General features: G+C 31.8%; 1 pseudogene; it reads right to left on the bottom strand.

The window, feature by feature from the left end:
* Positions 1 to 913: 913 nt before the first annotated feature.
* Positions 914 to 5652, bottom strand: LOC148575672 (peroxisomal and mitochondrial division factor 2-like; annotated as a pseudogene).
* Between the last annotated feature and the right edge of the window lie 16199 nt (positions 5653 to 21851).

The raw sequence follows: 21851 nt of genomic DNA on the forward strand, positions 1-21851 counted from the left end.
TTTTTTGTCGATAATATAAATTTAGAATTTTTAAGTGTCAAATAAAAGCAACATCCGCCAATAAACTATAACTCAAATGATATAATCTCTCTATACTCACCTAAAGGTCACGGGTTCGAATATCACTCCTAACTTTAGAAAAAAAAATATAAAAGCTACACCCTAGCTGTCGATAATCTTAATTAAAATCAATGACAGATCTATCTATATTTGATTTATTAAAATTGATGAACTAGTCGTCAATTTAATTATTAAATTACCGACAATCCGGTTGTCTATTTTTTATTTTGTTTTCTCTATTTTAAATTAAAAAAACGATAACATTGTCGTCGATTTTAATAGCCATACTTTTTTGATTAATTTTTTCATTTAAAAACCGTAAATAATTAATGAAAATAAACTTTTAAATATAAAAATAATATATATATATAAAATGAGACAAATAAACTTTTAAATATATAAATAAAATTTATACTAAATATTAGATAACGAGATTGCAAATTTATTAAGATAATAAACATTCCTCTAACATAAAGATTCAAGACAAGATAAATAACTAAATACAAAATATTCGTCTAAATTCACTAATAATACAAAATATTCAAAGCAAAGTAAATAACCCTACTCGTACTCGTCTAAATAGTTCTTATATGAATTGTAGAGATCATTCTCTATTTGAGAAAAACCCTGTGGCTGTCCTAGTGGCTGCGGGATAGGAGGGGTCTTTTGTCTGGGCTGTGCTTCTTTGAGAACTTGAAAAAGTAAAAGGAGGAAGTGGGGGGACACGTGATTCATAATTACTACGATCCATGGCCCTCACATACTGAGTTAAGCTGCTGAGTTGACGACTAAACTGGTCCATTTGTGAGTTACTAGTGTTGAAATCCTCACGCAAAGATTCAACATTCTGTTGTCACTCTCTTTTCTCCCTTTGGTAGCAGTCTTTAATTTCTCTATATTTAGTGGCATGTTGTTCAATTTTTCTATTAAATGTTGTGATCCGCCCTCTAAAATCCAAAACATCGGTGCTGGTGGTCGTGGATGGCCTATTAACTCGAGGTCGTACTATAGAAGAGTTCCTTATCTCACCCATGTCATATACTCTACCTCTTCGTTTTCCACCCACTGTCTCAATCCATCTATTTTTCTCAAAAACAAGCGTTGGATCAGTTACACCAACATCTACAGCAGTCTGCTGCTCTTGCTCAACTTGAAACATGCACTCTTCAAATATCTCCTACAATGAGTATATAATAATTGGTAAACTATGATAAATATCAATAATGTAAAAATTAGGGATGGCGGTGCGAGCGTGATGGAGGGAGGCGTCACAAGCGTGACGGAGGGATAGAGGAAAAGGAGGATTGAGGCGCGAGAAATGGTGAAATAAGGGAATTTGGGTAAAATGATGAATTTGGGTAAAACCAAAGGCGCGAAAAGCGTACTTTGGAATAATTTTTTATTGATAAAAATCGATGGCAATTTTGTCGATTTTAATTAGGAAAAAAAGAGTACCCTACCTTCTATTTTATAAATTAGATCTACACCATCCATTTGCTTCTTAAAAGTGATCTAGATCGTTCAAATTTATCGACGACAGCATGCTGTCGATATTTTAAACACTAAAATAGACGTCATATTCGTCGATTCTAAAGAAAAAGTACATTCTTCGTCATTATCACTAAAATATAAACGGCTTGGTTGTCGATATTAATAGTTTATTTCTAATTATCTATTTCAAATTATATCGGCAACAAACCGTTGAAAAATATCGACGAAACAACGATTTTTGATTTTTTGTGTCGCAAAATCTCCTATTTCTTGTATAGAGAGAGAGAGAGAGAGAGAGAGAGAGAGAGAGAGAGAGAGAGAGAGAGAGAGAGAGAGAGAGAGAGAGAGAGAGAGAGAGTAGTTCCTAAAAGATGACTCGTTCTTTAAATTAGTCTTTGAAAGATTTTATCAATAAATTAGTCCTTCAAATATTATAAATTAATCATTTTTATCATTCAGTTACTCAATTAATAATTTTTGTAAATGATTGATGATATGAAACGATACTCACATCATACATGACACCTAGCACATCTAATTAGACGTTGAATAAATATTTTACGAGAATTTACCAGTTTAGTGTAGTTATATTAGGATTAGTGTTTATATAATTAAAAAAAGAGAAAATGACAAATAGGCCCCTGACCTTTTGTCCCGCAGACATTTTCGTCCCTGACCATTGAAAAATACTTTTAAATCCCTGACCTTCACAAAATTTGGACGGATCAGTCCCTGACGAAGACATTTGGACGGATCAGTCCCTGACGGAGGCATTTGGACGGAGGGACTGATCCGTCCAAGTTTTGTGAAGGTCAGGGACTTAAAAGTATTTTTCAATGGTCATGGACGAAAATGTCCGCAGGACAAAACGTCAGGGACCGGTTTGTCCTTTTCTCTTAAAAAAATTGACTAAATTGATAGATTTATATAGTTACGGTGACTATAGTGTTTCAAAAAGTGTTGCTAAAATTAAAGTAACGCTTTTTTAGTTTTAAACAATACTTTTTAAAAAGTATTGCTTAAAAAAATATTACCAAAATATAAAAAATATAATTTTAATTTTAATAATACTTGCATAATCACCGTGGCATAATCATATAATTAGAATTCACTATACACACACATAGAGAGAGTATTGTTTTTGTCTCTAACGTTTAAATAGTCTTAGTTAAGTCCCTAATATTTTAAAATCGACTCAATATTGTTTTGTCGCTAGTGATTTGTTAACAGAGTTGAAGGTAGGACAATATTGAGACAATTTTAAAACGTTATGAACTTAAATAAGACAAAAACGTTGGAGACAAAACAATACATTACTTTTAGAAGAATGATCAAATCAAATAAAATGAAAATAAATTTTAACGGAAAAGAAAAAAAGAGGATGATACATATATAATAAAGTATAAAATTATATTTTTTTTATTTCTAATGTACCGAACTTCATTAATGTTTAATTTAAATAAATTTTATTTCTAATTTTATCCTTCAATAATATCAATTTTTTATAGTACATAATTATTTAATTTTTTAATCACATATAAGTAAATTATTCTTAATTCATTATTTTTATTTTAAATAATTTTTTTAATTTTACTCTTAATGATTTTTACTCATTATGAAATACTTGTAAAATAATAACTAGTAGATAAACTTTCGAAAAAAAAGGGTAAAATATATTTTTTGTCCCCGAAGTTTGGCAAAAGTTTTAAAAATACCCCTAAATTTTATTTTGTTTCAATTTTGTCCCAAAAATTTTCGATTTGCATCAAATATACCATCAGAGGCTAAATTTTCAAAAAATTTAAGACCAATATAACAATAATGCATGAAAATTATGCTTGATTTGCTTGTGTTGAGAGGTTGTTCTTATGAAATTGTTGTTGAATCGATCTTAAATTTTTTGAAAAATTAGCCGTCAGGGGTATATTTGATGCAAATCAAAAACTTTTAGGACAAAATTGAAATAAAATAAAACTTAGGGATATTTTTAAAATTTTTGTCAAACTTTACGGACAAAAAATATACTTTACCCAAAAAAAAAGAACATAATACATGTACAATCAAGTATAAATTATACATTTTTTTCTCTAGTGTACTAAACTTTTTTAATATTTAATTTAATTAAATTTTATTTTTAACTTTCAAATAAATTTTAATTTTATCCTTTAATAATATCAATTCTTTTACCATAGATAATTATTCAATTATTTTTAAATCACATCTAAGTAAATTACTCTTATCACATACGTTACTTTCTTTCTAAATAAATTTATTTTTTTAAATTTTATTCTTAATCATATTACTTTGATTTTAAGTAAATTTATTTGTTATTAAGGGTAAAATTAAAAAAAAATTGAATAACTATCTATGGTAAAAAAAAATATTATTGAAGAATAAAATATTAATTTATTTCAAAGTAAAAAATAAAATTTAATTAAATTAAATATTTAAAAAATTCAGTACATTAGAAAAAAATATATAATTTATATTTTATTATATATGTACTATTTTTTTTTCTGAAATTTTATTTACTAGCTATTTTACACCATGAGTAAAATTTTGAATTCGTAATGCAATTTATTCCATAAAATTAACTATTACTTTACTTGATTTGGTAATTCTTTTAAAAATAATACATTATTTTTGTCCTCAATATTTTTGTCCTTGTCTTACTATCAATTCTGTTAACAGATCACTAACGGCAGCACATTATTAAAATGATTTTGAAATGTTAAGAACTTAAATAGAATAATTTAAATGTTAGAGACAACTTTAAATTTGTTATAAATATTAGAGATAAAAATAATACTTTATTATTATTATTATTATATCAAGTTTTTCTAAAATAAAAAAATTAATAAAATAAAAAAATAAAAATCTATTTACTTTTAAATAAAGATATATAGTAAGACTCACAAATAATAAAAATTAGGGTTAAGTACTTTTTCGTCTCCGACATTTTTTTGTTATTAAAATCATCCTCAACATTACAAAACGTTATAAAATCATCATTTTGTCCATAAATAATATTTTTCGGATAATTTTACCCTTAAACAAAAATTAAAAAAAATACCCCTCACCCTCACCCTCACCCTCATCCTTATCCTCATCCTCATCAGAATGATTTACAACATAAAAAGATAAAACTAGAGCACAAAATTTAGCATCAAAAAATTTTTGAGCAATGAATCAGTAACAAGGTTATCAAATTAAATTTATCATCAAGGTCAAGTAGTGAGCAAACTCAACACACAAAATTCTGTTTTAATTCCTCAGAAGAAAGTGCTAACAACCAACAAGTATTCCAACTTTTCAACAAGAAATCAAAATTCACAGGCTTGATAAACATTAAGCCATATAAAAAACCATGATCGTCCAAAAGTAGAACCAGATCACAGCAGCAGCTGCAACAACAGTAGAACCAACTGCCACCACAGGCCACTGAATATTCAAACCCTTCACCCCTTTCCCATTCCTAGAAATAACCCCATTTCCATTCACTCCACCATTCACAGTATCAACCTTCTGGTTCAGTCCTCTGATCACATTCTCAGCCACCCCTGCTTCTTCCTTCAACCAAACAACAAACAATTCCAAGCTCTTTTCTCTTTCTTCAGACTTCTTCAGTACCTCCTGCAAGCTCAGTTTTTCCTTAACTCACTCCTTCATATCCGAGCTCTTCGAATTTGCAAAGCTCTCCACTTCCTTAGTCTTCTGCCCTAATTCCAAAACATTATTTTCCTTCTCTTGAATCTTCTCCCTCAACTCCTCCTCAACCCTAGTCCACTTGTTCCTCTCATCAACATCTTTTTTCTCCAGTGCCCCAATTTTCTTCTCCAAATCCCTAATTTTTTCTTCACTCTCAGATTTGTCCTTCTTCAGGAATTCAACTTCTCGCTCCAGCAATTTTACCTTGGATTCCGTCTCTGGTAGCAGCTTCCTGAGCTCAATAACCTCAGCCATCGTCTCCTCGGAGGCTCTCATATCCAATATGGAGTCATGTTGGAGCCTCACCAACTCTATCTCTAGCTCCGCCGCCCATGCAGCGATCGCACTTGCGGCCTTAGTTGCATCGCGCGACTGCTCCAACTCCTTCTCCATCGCGCTAACTCTGTCGTAGCTGTGGCTGAGGATAGGATCAGATCGAGAGAGAGAGAGAGAGAGAGAGAGAGAGAGAGAGAGAGAGAGAGAGAGAGAGAGAGAGAGAGAGAGAGAGAGAGAGAGAAGAGCAGATCCCCTCACTACCAGAAGCTCGACGACGGCAGGGTGAAGATGGTAGGGGGACAGAAAGGGGATGGAGAGGGAAGACAGTGAAGAGACACTGGAGTGGGGTGGGGTGGGGTTTTGTTTTTATTTTTTAATATTATTTTTATTAATTGTTAAGGGTAATTTGGTAAAAAAAATAAAAAATGACGATTTTATAACGTTTTGTAACGTTGAGGATGATTTTAATAACAAAAAAAGGTCGGGGACAAATTTGATTTTTACCCCAGACCTTAGGGACGAAAAAAGTACTTAACCCTAAAAATTATAAATTTAATAATAATCAATCTTGATCCGTTAGTTATACCTCGGTCTAAACGGGAGCTTATGAACTCGAAAACCGAACAAAGTCAAATAACCATGCCCCAGCCCAAATCAGCGCGAGAATCTCTCCCCACGAATCTCTCTAAACAAATCCAAATAGGTTACTGAGAGGTAGTTACCAGATAATTAGCGGAAGCTCCTTAACGGTTTTGGATATACTGATAACAGTCCACAAACGCAACAACTTCATAAATACAACAAGACCTAATTGATAGAGGTAGGTCATTCACTCTAAATATAATCTTTATCACTTTACATTCTTATTGACTTGAGCATTGGAGTGTCTTTGCAGGTGCCCACCACCGTTGTTTTTGGAAGAGCCGACGTATAATTCATCCACTTCAAAAAGAAACGAGTTCAGATGTTGACTAGAACGAGCTATACCTTAGAGCCGGCCACTCACACAGGAACAAATATCTTACTTTATTATTTTATAATTCTCGTCACTCTAATTCAGCAATGTTATTGTTAAGTAAACTTCCTAATTGTTTACGCTCATTTCATAACTTTTTTTAACAGAGTTTTTATAATATGTCATGTATAAGGGTAGTAAGCGGAGAAGTCCGCCCCGCCCCGCCTAGTGAGGCGGTCCTAAAATTCCACTCCACCCCGCCTAATGGCGGGTTAAGCCTGCCAAATCTCCTCTTTTTTTTACTATTAACTATTAAGTAATATATATAATTTCACAATTATTTTAATAAATTTATAATTTTTAAAAGCATAAAAAATTATAATTTTTATATTTACAAATATTAAAATTTTTGTAATTATAAATATCTAATAAACATAATTATAAATATTGTCTCTAAAGCAAAATAAACATAATCCAAAACACTCAATTTTCATCTTCATTCTCTTATAAGTTAGGTTGGGATAAGTTGAGTTTTGGCAAAAAAAATTGCAAAAATACCCCTTGCAAAAAAAAAAATACTAAGCCCGGCTGGAAAACCCCCCGGCCAAAACTCGCAATTTAAGCGGTATGAATTAGACGAGTTTTTGCTATTTGGCGGTCCCAATTTTTCAGCTTGGCTCGTCTATTTTGACGAGTTACGCGAATCGGCCCAACAGATTTAAACCCGTTTGCCACCCCTAGTCATGTATGTATATATATAATTGGATTGATCTTTTTCTCTTTTAATCCATTTGCACTAAACTAGTCGAATTTTAAAAACAAAAAATCTCATCTTGCTCTTTGAATAGGAACAAAGAGCCACAAATTTGGACTATGGAGTATAATATTGATAATAACAACGATTTTTTTTGAGAGGGCCATAAAAGGTTTATCACAATTCACAAACATAGGGTATGAATGGACGTATAAAAGGAAAAATCAGGAAATTCAAAAACTAAAAAAAAAAAAAAATTAGACCCAATGAAAAGTGAATAAAATCACAGCAAAATAAATAATGACACACGGGTGACGAGAAATTCTTGTCATTCTAATGATGACATAAATAATATTATTAATAATATCATGGCGTGAATGATGGTTTGTTGAAAAACAAACAGAAAACAACAAAGTGAAATAACAAGTGAGAGGTTTCAACTTGAGTTATCTATAAATCAACCTAGATTAGTCCAGTGGTCAATTACTTGTTTATTTAAGTAAGTATCTAGAAATTTAAAATTTATCTTGTATATATAGTAATTTATTAGTTAATGTTAATCTCTTAAATGAAACTTTAATTTATAACAAATTAATTATTAGCATGTCAGACTAAAAATACCGTGAACAACAAAAAAAAGTCTTAGATTTATGTATAACAAAATCTTTGCAAGAAACCAGTTTTTCAACTCTGAGGGTACAACGGATGAGCTCAGAATCGCATGCATGAAAATCGAGATCACTTGGTTCACCTTTATAAGACCATTTGCAGAGTCTTCTCTCATGTTTCAACATTTTTTGGCATTGTAACGTGACATAACCCACCACCATGTCTTTTTCATTGACAAATGCAAGCTTTTGGACTTTTACCTTGGAATAAAAAGACACCTTTGAATTTTGAAGGCCTAGATGATCGAATATATTAATTTATATTAATTAACTTAATAAATTAAAGTTAATACAAACCAGGGAAGATTTGTTCATCGGCAGAAAATACTAGCTACGTACAGGGAATATTGAAGTCATGCATATATTAGTTATATTGATCTTATTATATTTTACCTCATATAGTGATAAAATTAAATTTAATCATTAAAAATAATTATGGAAATTTGACTTAATCACCTATATTTTTTATATCCATCACTGTTTATAGGGTTAAAGTCTCGCGTTTAACTTTAAAAAGGTGAAAACATATTGTTTGACCTGAATTTTCTTGTATTAAAATTTTTGTGTTTTCATTTTTTTTAATTTATTTCAGTTTTTAGAATTTTGTAAAAATTTAAAAGTAAAAAAACATTACTTTTATTGCTATGCTAGGACACCTGCCATCAAGTCAAGAAGAAAAAGAAAAGAAAATTCTTGTCATGCCATTAGGAAAATGCTGATATTAGACTTTTAAGTTGTAAGATGTACTTCTAATAAAGTAAAATTTGACGTTAATTAGTTCCTTGACCGTGATTACTTTGCTTTGCATGTAACAAAAGGGTTAACTATTATTTGAATCCTTAATATTTAAATAAAAAAAAATCGTCTTTAAGTTTTATTTCAATATTATTTTAGTGTTTAGTGTTTACAAAAGCTTTCAATAGCAATTTTTTTTTTTCAAAATTATTTATCACTCGTTGACCTTATATTTAATTTTTCCTCAACAATTCAGCATTACTACTCTAACATCAATATTTCTTTGTTATTAGGAATGTCAATTTTTTTTTTTGAAAAAGACGGGTGGAGCTAGAAGTGTTAGTCTTCTAGCAATTATTTTTAATACTAAATTTTTTTTATTGTCTACAGTATTTTTAGTTTGACGTATCAATAATTAATCCGCCACAAATCTAAATTTTATTTAAGAAACTAACACTAATTAATAAATTACTACATATACAGAATGAGATTAAAAAAAACAGAAAAGCTCTGCATACAAGCCATTAGGGTTTGTATGCTTTACAAGTTCATTAATGAATAAACCCCAAAAATGCGCTGCAAGGTCTACGTCCAATACACGCACTATATAAAGATCCCGCGTATATATAACTACCAAATTTAAAAGATTTGTTTTCTTCTTCGTTCTCCTTATTTTTAGATTTGCTCGTTCTCCTTATTTCGTTCTTCGTTCTTCTTCTCGTTCTTCTTCTTCTCGTTCTTCTCTCTTTGTAACTGCAGCTTCGTTTTCTATTCGATTTTTTGTTTTCTGAAATCAAAGTTTGAACTCGTTTTGAAGATAATGAATGATTCAACCTCAGATTGTCAGCTGAATCAGGGTGAAGTGGATTATGAATTTGAATCTAACGAAGTTCCTAATGTTTGATTTACATACGATTACTCTGAATTTTGTTGCAGTAATTTGTATAGCATTGTGTAGCTGAATAATTCGTGAACATTGACTGTGAGACTAACGCGTCAACATAAATCTGTGGATTGAATGTAATGTATTAGTTTTGATTGATTATCTGGAATTTATAGCAGACGCTCGGATGTAGATCAGAACTTTTTTGGGTGTATTTTTTCGGGAAGTGTGGGTGTATTTACAATTTATGGCTTTTTCTGTTATTTTAGCTTTGTTGTCGTTCGGGTGTATTATATCAGACATGATTGGGTGTGTTTCTAGTTTTTGACATGATGTATTTTGCAGTCTGTTTATTTACAGTTTATTGTTTTTTTTTTTGTCATTTTAGTTGAGTTGTTGTCGTTCGGGTGTATTATATTAGGAATGATTTGGTGTATTTATAGTTTTTGACATGGTGTATTCTGCAGCCTCTCTCTGTTGTTGATGACCAGTTTGTTTCAAAGGTTGGAATGACCTTTACTACCCTTGAAGATGCTGGAAAATTTTACAGGAACTACGCCAAGGCTGCAGGTTTTTCTACAAGAGTTCGGAGCACAAATAGGAAGGGAAACGAGATTAAGAATCAATTGATTACATGTAGCAGAGAGGAAAAATGGAAATCTAAAATATCTCCGACCGAGAAGACTAATCCGACAGCCGGTTTAAACTGTCATGCAAGAATTTATATACACACATTGAAGGATGTTGGTGCTTGGATCATTTTAAAGGTTGTGCTGGATCATTCACACCCTTGCTGTCCAAGTAAATCAGAGATGCTCAAACAGCATAGGGAACTAAGCATGTCCATTCGTCGTACAATAGAGAATAACGAGGAGGCTGGTATCAGACCAAGCAAAACTTACCAATCATTTGTTGCAGCTGCCGGGGGTCACCGCGAGTTAAATTTTATTGAAAAGGATGTGAGAAATTACATTACCAGGGAAGTGCGGAATGTTTCCGAACAAGAAGATGCAAAGGAATTCGGGAAATATTTGTTAAGAATGAAAGAGAAGAATCAGAATTTCTTTTTTGAGCTTGAATTCGAGGAGGATCAATCGATTAAACTGGCTTTTTGGGCCGATGCAAGAAGTAGAGCTGCCTTTGAGTATTTCGGAGATGTTATTTCATTTGACACCACCTACAATACAAATAGGTAAGAAACTGTCCCTGTTTATGATGCTAAATTAATGTATTTTTATGCATCCGCAGCAGAGGTGTATATTGGCTGTTTTTGGGTGTATACAAAGCATTTGTTGGGTGTACTTAATGATTTTTCATTCTGTACTATGGTAATTTGTTTCAGGTATAATTTGGTTTGTGGTTCTTTTGTTGGGGTGAATCACAACGGTCAGTCAACACTTTTCGGATGCTCTTTGATGAAAAATGAAGAAATTGAATCATTCAAATGGTTATTTCAATGTTGGCTTCGTTGCATGGGAGGAAATACTCCGAAAGGGTTTCTCACCGATCAATGCGCATCAATGAAAATGGCTTTAGAGGCCTGTATGCTAACAACAATTCACCGTTGGTGTATTTGGCACATCATGAAAAAGATTCCAAGCAAATTAAACGGGTACAAGGGACATGCAGATATTGAATAAGAAATGAGCTAAGTTGTTTGGAACTCTCATAGCAAATACTCATTTGATAGGAATTGGAATGATTTTCTGCTAAATTTTGGTCTTGTGGACAACAAGTGGCTTTCAGATAGTGTTGGGTTAAAATCTGCAGCAGAGGTGTAAATTTAATTTTTATCGGGTGTATTTATAGTCTGTGTTTGGGTGTATTATGCAGATCTCTATGAAGACCGTCATATATGGGTTCCAATCTATCTGGATCACCACTTCTGGGCAGGGATGAGAAGCACACAAAGGAGCGAGAGCATGCATTCATTTTTTAACAAGTTTATTACCCGGAACAGCTCGCTTATTCAATTCATCAAACAATACGATAATTGCCTCGGAAGTAGGGAGCAAGCAGAGAGAGAATCAGATGCTGCAGATTTTCATACGGTCATACCGTGTGCATCCAAATCTTCCATTGAAGCTCAGTTTTAAGATGTGTACACTCATCAAAAGTTTAGGGAAGTCCAAGCGCAATTCAGAGGAAAGGCGAATTGCATCACTAGATTAACGAATTCTGCTCTAGGCTATTCAGTATACGAGGTTGGAGCCGAGGTAAAATGCCAATGCTTATTATTCGAGTCGAGAAGGATACTGTGTCGTCACGCACTAAGTGTGTTAAGCTTTGAACAAGTAAGCTAAGTGTCACCTAGATATATACTGGAACGACGGAGCAAGAAGGTAAAGAGGCGACACACACACATCAAGAGCAACCACGACGAGCCACTGTTGGAGCCAAGAAGCAAGAGGTTTGACCAATTAGTTTTTCGTTCGCAAAATATTTGCGAATTTACATCCGAATTGGAGGAGCTGACTGCAATTCTGCACCGTGCGTACGATAACGTCATGGCTGAGATGGAATCATTGAAAGCCAAAAGGAAGGGCACATCTTCTTTATCTCACGAAGACGCCAACTTGGAATCCGTTAACGAGCTTCAAAGCCCCCAAGGATTCGAACAAGAGGACGTCCAAAAAATAGGCTAGGTTCAAAGTTGGACAAACAGATTGCAAATGCCACAAAGAAGAAGAAAACGAAAGTTTTAAGCGAGGTAAAAGTGATGTTTAAATTTGTAGTGATTGAGTTTATTTTTCTCGTTAATAGTTTAGCTAATATGTGAGTTTGTTATATTCAGATAAACCTGTTTGATGCTGCATCAGTGGTGCATTCAAATTCCAGCCAATATCAAGGACATGTTATGAATTATCAGTTCAGAGTACCAGCAGCATGGGATAACTCTTTGGGTGTATAGTTACAGAATATGGGTGTAAAAGAACTGTTCTTTTGGGTGTATTTTTGTGAATTTTCTTGTGATTCACATTTTACATATAGATACATATATATACTTCAGAATCTTGTTTTTATGTTATAAAATACTGTTTGTTTTTCTTTTTACAATGGTTTAAGGGTTTTAGGTATTAGGGTTTAGGGTTTTAGGGTTTACAGGTTAGGGGGTAAGGGTTTAGGTTTTAAGTGTTTAGGGTTCAGGGTTTTAGGCACAAAGCATCAGGGGGATAGATTTCAGGGTGTATATTCAACTTTCTTTGGGTGTAAAAAATCGCAGGTTATGGGTGTATATTTGATTTAATATTTTTCTTCATATTATTGTACCTGTAATTCATACATTTTGAATACAGAAGACAGAGTTTAATTATTGAAAAAAAATTCACAATAAACTGCATTATAATTGTCAAATATTTACAACATGTCTTCCATTTGTTACAAGACTATATAACATTTACATTAAGCAGTGTCAACATCCTGAGAATCTATCTGACAATATGGACTCAATAACAACGAGGATGGCTTGGACAGTCTGATTGCATTACTTCCCCTAATGGCTTCATCTTTGTCTAGATTCATGTCATGAAATAGAATCCGGGAAGCATATTCTACTCTAAAGTGGTTCACCTCGTCCTACAGTAAAAAAGAATATTCTGTTTAATCAACCATGTTAATTGAGTAATGTAATACAGAGTTATTTAGTTTTAAACATATTTACCTGGGTCCAATGGTCCCACTCATACTTTCGCCTCTTAATGTTTGCGGGCTCAAATATCTCAAGCCACTTTATTACGTAGATAGCACAGTCATAGCTGAAAACAGAAAAATAAATTATAAATTACATATAGAAAAGTTTAAATTTCAGAGTGAAAAATTTATACCTTGTCTTTTGGCCCGAGATGTGAAGGTATGGTGCTACAATTTCTCTGTCCTTGTCCTTTGATTTCAGAGGTGCCCCCAGCATATACTTTAATTCGTGAAATTACGTATCCCTTAAAACACAAAACAAATCAGTAATACATGAACAATTTCAATAAAAGGATACACCCAAAGGAGTTAATAGTTACCCCTTATATTAAACAGAAATACACCCAACTATATATATATATATATATACAGAACATAAAACCAACTTACAACAAATGTATTCAGCACAGTTCTCGCATCGGAAGGAGATTTGTTGTGTAATGGGTCGACTATATAAAATTTCCTCTTTCTTGTATCAGCGATCCATAACCACCAATGATGTGAATGGCAAACAGGTGTAAATATCTGAAATATATTCAGATTGAACACTGTTTTAGTTTATTTGGCACATAAGTAAAAAATGGTAATAAGTAGTTTTAGAAATGAAAACTCACATAACGATGTGATTTTACTTTTTGAAGGTCCAAAAAGGGTATGAACATTGGGTAGTCTTCCACCCTGAATGGCTTATTGTTTTTAGGCTGTAAGAATACCCCTTTGGATGATTTGCAAGGGCCATGTTTTGCAAAAATTGAGAACAACCAAATGAATCCAGAAAATACACCCAAACGAATAAACAATTGACACCCAATTGAACACAGAAATACACCCAAATGAATAAACAGAATACACCCAATGTAAGAAAAAAATACATCCTAAGGAATGCAAAAAATACACCCAAAATTCGTTGAAGCAACCCTTACCACAATATCAGGGGGGAGACAGTATACTTCTTCTTGAAACCTTTGAATATTTTGTTGGTTTACGATGAAGCACATGGCAGAGACAATCTAGAAAAAGATGCCGAAATCAATTTTACATCAATCAGGATTGTAGTTAATTTTGGTGATAAAAAAATTAATGTTGTTGTAATATTACCTCAGCTTCTATATGCGTTTTAGGCGCGAGTGATGCAAGATAGAATTTTGACAGAGTGTATATATCTTGGGCTTGGAGTCTGCAGATGTTGTCAAACTCATCAGTTAGCCCATCTGCGTAGGTCTTCACTCGTATAGCCCAGTGGTAGCATTTCTGTTTCATGTCAGTAGTATTTAAATTCGGCCTGACAGGAGTTTCAAACTTCTCGAAACTCTCTGCCCCACTCTTCTTTGGAATCTGCGGACTTTTTTCTTTTTTTGTCACCCCACCACTTGCAATTTTATGTACCAGATCCTCTAATTGTTCTAGCAGTTTTGGGGTTTCTAGAGTTTTTGCCATGTGTTCATCTTGCGTTGACACCCCCTCCTGCGTTGTTGTTTCTTCTTGGCTGGAATCAGTGAAGCCAAGGCTGAATGATGGCATCGGATCTTTTTTAGGAACGTACGATGCTGTCCGTGTCATCATCATCAACGCAGCAGCGTCTTCTGGGGCTGGATTACTGCGTGATCATGTATAACATATTATAACAATAAGAATATACGGATGATAACCAAAACATTGATTTTACTCTAATGAACTTACATTTTAGATGGAGCTGGGGGAATTGTGGGTGTGCTTTCTTCAAGTTGTTGGGGGGGGGATTCAGGAGTGCTGCACGGCACATAAAATTAATCATGACGTAAAAAAAAACTATTCAGGGGCAATATACACCCAAACTGTAACCCAATATACACCCAAACTGTAAATAAATATACACCCAATACTATTTCTTACGTTTTTGTAGTTCCTTCAATTTGTAGCAGAGGGGTTGGTTCATATTCTGTCTCATGTATTTCTTCAAATTCTGGCACAGTGGTTGTTTGGGATACTGGTAGACAAACTTGAATCGGAACTCTAAACAAGAAGAAAAATGAAAGGTTAACAATGCCTTTGAAAATAAAAAGTTTATAAGGTTGAAATATTCTTGAAAAACTCACATTGCAAGACCTTTGGACGGTGTCTCTTTCCTCACAACCATCATATTCGAATCAGCCGGCTCACTGGCTGACTCTTCAACCAGACTCAACCTAAAATACACCCAAAGAAAGTCAAAAATACACCCGAACAATTCAAAAGAAAGACAGGCTTTGTTTTTTGAGAACTTACATACTTGCAGTTTTTACTTTTTTTTCCTGCCTTTTTTTCTCGAATAAAACAATAAAGGACTTTTTTTTCTAAAAAAAATATATACAGAATTAGAAGTAGAAGGTAATAAAAGAACAAAAGTAACGGTTATTTGAAAGAGAAATTACATGCTCTCTGCTGGTCTGTTTACGCTACTTTGTTCTGTGTGTCCTTGAGAGGAAGGATCATCACTTCCCAAGTTTATGTCCGGTATTCTAAACAGAGTTCATGTTATTCAGACAAAATATCATACAGTTAAATCATGATAACAAGATTTTATCAAATAAAGCTTCTTACGTTTCAGAGGAGACATAGTGACCTTCCGTCGATCGCAGGTCAGCTTCCTTCTCCCTGCGAAACAAGAAACAATTATTAGCAAAGAAAACACCCTAAAATCTGAAATATATACCCCAATAAGACATACCCCTGTGCGGCAAAATTTTCATTGTTTTCCCTTAACAATTCATCTAGATCTTCACTTCCTATTTCAGATCTGTCAGTACATTCATAAAAGAACATGTTAACAAATATAATCATGATGATAGACGATAATATAGCTTACAAAGTACTGTACCCATGATAGGATTGATCTTGTTCAGGAGATGAATGCTCAACAACAACCTTTTTCTTTTTGGATTGTGTCTTGGGTGAAAAAAACAAGTATGAATCAGAAATAAAAAATTAATTTTATCACAAAATATTATCCAAAGAAGTGCTTATTTTTTTGGTGTTCTTTGTGTCTTTTTCTTTTTTTTTTTTTTGCTTCTTCACCGGTGATGATTCTTCGCTTCTATAAGTTAATAAGAGACACTCTGTTAATACATGAAATCTTGATAATAAAGCCAAAAGAAAGGAGTAATAATTTCAGAACATTACTCATCAGTTGATTCAAATTCGGAATCAGAATCCTCTTGACTCTTCTTTCTTTTTTTGGAGTCCATTCTGGAAGGCAAACAATCATTATTTAAAACATACTAAAGATATAAAATACACCCAAATGAATGCACAAGATACACCCAAATGAATGCACAATATGCACCCAACATAATAAACAAAATACACCCAACTTAATAAACAACATACACCCAACTTGATAAACAAAATACACCCAAATGGGTCAACAAAATACACCCAACTTGATAAAGAAAATACACCCAATTATGGTACTTACTTTTTTCCTTTTTTGCTGGGTTCTTTTCTTGGTGAATCCTCTGAGTCTTCTTGAGTCTCAGACTCAGAGGTAGAACTGTCACTATCAGTTATTTCTGTCTCCGAAGACGATGTTAAACTTGCCTTCCTTTTTTTGTTTTTTTTATTTCTTGTTTTTTTTTTCTCTATTTTTTTCATTTTCTCTCTTGTTTCCGCTATCTTTACAATCCCCTGAAACATTAGAAATTTTAGTTAGCAGCATTCAGGTAAATAAAATACACCCAACATATTATGTTCACTTACCATATTTTCCTCTATTTCTGGCCTCATTCTTTCGACCAACTGCTCCTTACTCCAGTTGGCAATCCAGGATTTTGGAGGTCTTTCTGCCCTCTTCTTGTCTTTATTTTTAGAAAGATGAAAGTAAATTATCATCAGGGCAAAGAGGCAGCCATCAATTGCCTTTTTCTTTTTCTCCTTGTAATCGGTTATGCCCTTGATGATAAAACTCAAAACATGCCCTCCCCAGTTTCGCTCTGTTATGGTGTCCATCTCAAAAATTGGGGCCAGGTGCACATGTGAGATTTTGTTTATTGTCGTTGGTAAAAGGAATGCCATCTGTATATAGAGGATGAAAATCCTCTTGAACATTAGGCGATCCTGTTTGTTACCGCCAATATCCATCATTTCATCTGTAAGATTTTTGAGGGTCTTACCCTAGAATCTTTTAAAAATTTCTTTATCATCCTCAGAAAGTTTCTTATAATTGACTTTCTGAGGAAATAGATCTCCTACAAAAAGAAAAACAACATAGTATGAAAATCAGTTCAAATACACCAAAGCATCAATTTAAATACACCCAAGCATCAGTTAATATACACCTATAATTTTTAGCGAGTTACCTGATGCGTTGATGCCAAGCGCATCACCTAGTGTTTTTGGTCTTATTTTAAAAAAACCGTATCCGGTTTCCAGTCTGTTCTCCCCTAATTTGAAGTTGTTAGCCAACTCCCTTAATACTTGGTGATGCACCCTTAGTGGCGGGATGTGCATCAAGCCACCGAATCCCAAATCCCTCACAATCGTTTTCTTCTCCTCACTCATGTTTCTGAATTTCTCACTTAACAAATGTATTGCACACTTAAGGTCTTTGGTTTGCTGTAAACAAAAACAAAATTATAGTCAGATATATTTCTATTATATAAAACTAATTTCATCTAAGACATATATTTGTTCTTACATTTTTTCCAGCTTGGTTTCTTGCTGCCATTTTTTCTGAAATGAAAAATACACCCATAGATATGAGTCAGATACACCCATAGATATCAGTAAGATACACCCATAGATATGATTCAGATACACCCATATATATCAGTTAGATATCGCTCAAACATGCATTAATATACAAGGTCAAGCAACATTACAAGGTCAAGCAATATACACCCATGGACAAGCAAATATAAGAACAGTTGCAACTGCTGACTATTACAGTATATCAGTTCAGAAATATACACCCAACAATTTATGTCATATACACCCAACAAATTACTCCATATACACCTACCAAACTACGGAATATACCCCCAAAAATCAGTTACCAGAAGAACTAGAACAACAAGAACAGTAACACCTAGAAGAACTAAGAAGAACAGTGTAACATAGAACCAAGAATAACAGTAAAACCTAGAACAAGTAGAACATTATAAACTGTAAAATGAGACGTAGAACAAGAAGAACAGTAAAACGTACAACAACGTAGAAGAACAGTAAAACCTAGTTCTTCGATTTCGAAATGTGAAAAATATACAGGATGACTAAAATAGTAACGTAACGTACCTTGAGTATTATAACTTTGTTTTTTCTGGAGTTTCTTGATCGAGAGTTATATGTTGTGTTGATGGAATTTTCGAATCTTAGCGATAAGTTGTATATCTTCAATTTCGAATGTTGCTCGAAAATGAAACGGTTGTGTTTTCTTTGAATGACTTTGAGAAGTGGAAGAGTGCACCATTAAGGAGCGGTTTACGCGAAGTGCAACCGTTTGAGTGGAGCGCGTGTAAATGACGCTTCATTCAATGTAATTCACTGCGCGTGTGAAAGGATTGTGGGCTGGAAGCTTGTATAACTTATAGGATTTTTTTGCTTGTATGTGTTGCAGGCCGTAAAAAAAATTATTCGTCGCAAGATAGGAATGGATTCAATTTTTTGGTAGGGTGGGGAAGGAATATTCGTTTATTAAACGTAACTGGAGTGGAGCTAGAAGTGTTCGTTCTAAGATTATTAGTATAATAAATATGAAATTATCTAAATACATATTTTTAATGAATTTAAAACTTAATTATTTTTATCAATGTGACAATAAGATTATCTCGTAAAATGAAAGAAATAGATGTGAGAAATAATTTGGCTTGGCAGATTTTTTTTGTACTGCAACTCTGAATTATAATAAGAATTTTGTAGTTGATCAATAAATTATTATATATTTAAATTTTTAATATTTATTTAGACAAATAAATGAATTGACTACTGAATGGAACCAAAGCGATTATTTTAGCAGAGACGTGGGATGATAGGAGAAACCGCGTGACCCAATTCTACAGGTTGGAAGCAGAAATCTGTCTTTTGGGCTTTACTCAATATACTCACACGCCAGCCGACGCCATTTATTTCTTCCTTTCTTGTCCAAACTCATTAAACCGTACAAAATTGAAGCACTCAATTTTAGTATAAAAAAATATATATATATAAATTAATGTTAAAATAAATATTTAAATTAATTTTTAATTTTTTTATATAAAATACTTTTTTTCTTTAACACATTTTATTTTCAATTATTATTCTTGTCAAACAAGTATTTTTTTACGTTTTAAAAAACACTAATTTATTTTATAATAATTTTTAAATCAAATTAATTAAAAGAGATAGACTAATTCATCTTATGGGAATAATTCTCCAAGACTTTTAGAATAATACATAATTGTTGCAACTATAGTGTTTGATCTGAAATTTTAGAGTAATTATCCAAATTAGTTCTCAATGATTTTAAAAGCGAATATTTTAGTTTTTTAAAAAAATTAATAGAGATTAATCTTTAAGATTTTGCTCTAACAAATAAATCAGTCTCCAGTTTTTCTCGACAAAATAATTACTCAAATCAGTTCTCAAAAATTTTAAAAGCAGACATTTTAGTTTTAAAAAGAATTAATACAAAGATGATCATCTTCAAGAAAATTGTTATATCTAACGGAGAAAAAATATTGAGAATTGATTTGTATATTAATTTTTTTTTGAAACTAAAATGTCTATTTTTAAAATTGTTGAAGACTGATCTGAGTAATTACTCTATTAAAAAATAAACTCGAACTGATTTGTCTGTAAAGTAAAATTTTAGAGATATTTTTGTGTATTAATTTTTCTTAGAGACTAAAATGTCTACTTTTAAAATCCTTCAAAACTGATTTGCGTAATTACTCTAAAATTTATTAAGAGATCAATTTAAATATTTATCCTTAATTTATTTAGAATTTTAATTAAATTACCTTTAACAAAGTATTATAATATTATTTAAATTAGTTTTGTTGAACTAATATTAAATGTATATGAAATTAATTTATATCTTTTATTGCCCATCAAAGTAATTGTTTTGAATTTTTACAATCTCGTAAATATTTCAATTAGATTCTTGAGTGAATATCCCACCCGATGCTGACAATTATTTCGAAAGGATAATGAGGTTTCTCAGAAAAAAATATTTAATTCAGTCTCTGATATTTTATTTTTGGGATTGATTAGTCCCTGTGTCAAAAAAAAAATAACATTGACCTTTTTTTGGCACAAAAATCTTGTTGTTCTTTTGAAGTAATTATTATAGATCGAATTAGATTTTTTTTTGTCAAAAATCTTGTTATCTTTTAAAGTAATTGTGAGAGACTTTTTGGTTTTTCTCTAGATTTCTTTACTAATTGATTAGGGGGTGATTGGCTCACCGTCCATACTTACTTCCCGCTTATTACTTGCGCTTTCATTTTGTTTTATGTAGTTTAGTGTCCTCCTCCTAATACCTATTCTCCATTTCTCATCATTACATTTCCGTTTTCACGCTCAATATATTAGGATTCAGTTGTAATATTAATTCACTTTTTTTTATATACAACTTGTAGTTTATATTTAATGAATAAGTAGATTATTTTAGATTGTGTTTCAACTTTCAACATAATCTCAGTCTAAGTCGTAATATTTATAACAGCAATCAAATTGAGGCTTGTTATGGACCCTGAAGACCAACTATACCCTTACAAGGTCAAGTGGTCAACCAAGAAAAAAAAAAAAAGTAAAATCGTATTATTCTTAATTGTCATGAGAATAGCATCTTTATTTTTAAACATGTGTTTCCGTTCGAAACTCAATTTTAGTATCCGTGTTATAATTTTTATTTTTGCACAATTAAAAAGATTATTCAATTATTTGACATTCAAATGAAAAATGTGATAATGATTTAGAACATCTGAAACTTGAGAAATAGCTAATGACAAAGAAGAAGAAATCGAAAATTTTTACCCGTTAAAGTGTCCGAAATATATTTATCTGAAGAACCACTCTCACTAGATGACCTAATTTCAGTAATTAATTATGAGACTAACTTAAACTTACTTTGATTTAGAAAAAAAAATAAAAATGAAAAATACCAAAAGTATAATATAAAATTATGAATTAATTTATAATTATGATATATTTAAACGTATTTAGTAAGAAAATATGTCAAATTTAAATTTAAAAGAATAAGATAAATATATTATTAATATGTATAAATTATAGAATTTTAATATTTATAACTAAAATTATTATTATTATTATTATTATTATTATTATTATAATATTTTAAATATATATTTATTGTATTTAATTAGTACTTTATATTTTAATGAATAATAAATAAATAAGAATTTTTTTAAAAAATTTACTAAATAATTATTGGTTGATTTCTAAATTTTGTCAAATCATTAAAATTACTGATGTAATATCATTAAAAGAGAAACACATGACTTAATAAATTCATTATATAAGAAATTAATATCAACTTTTATATAATAAGAATAATAAAAATAGATTCGGATAAACAACAATAAAAAAAAAAACTCATTATTAGTCATATTTATGAATATGAATATAAGAAGATAATATAGTGTTTGGTTGTGATGAATTATGGTACTTATAACTTCT

This window comes from Arachis ipaensis, chromosome B1 (assembly GCF_059453495.1).
Source record: "Arachis ipaensis isolate K30076 ecotype BB chromosome B1, ASM5945349v1, whole genome shotgun sequence".
Classification (NCBI taxonomy): Eukaryota; Viridiplantae; Streptophyta; class Magnoliopsida; order Fabales; family Fabaceae; genus Arachis; species Arachis ipaensis.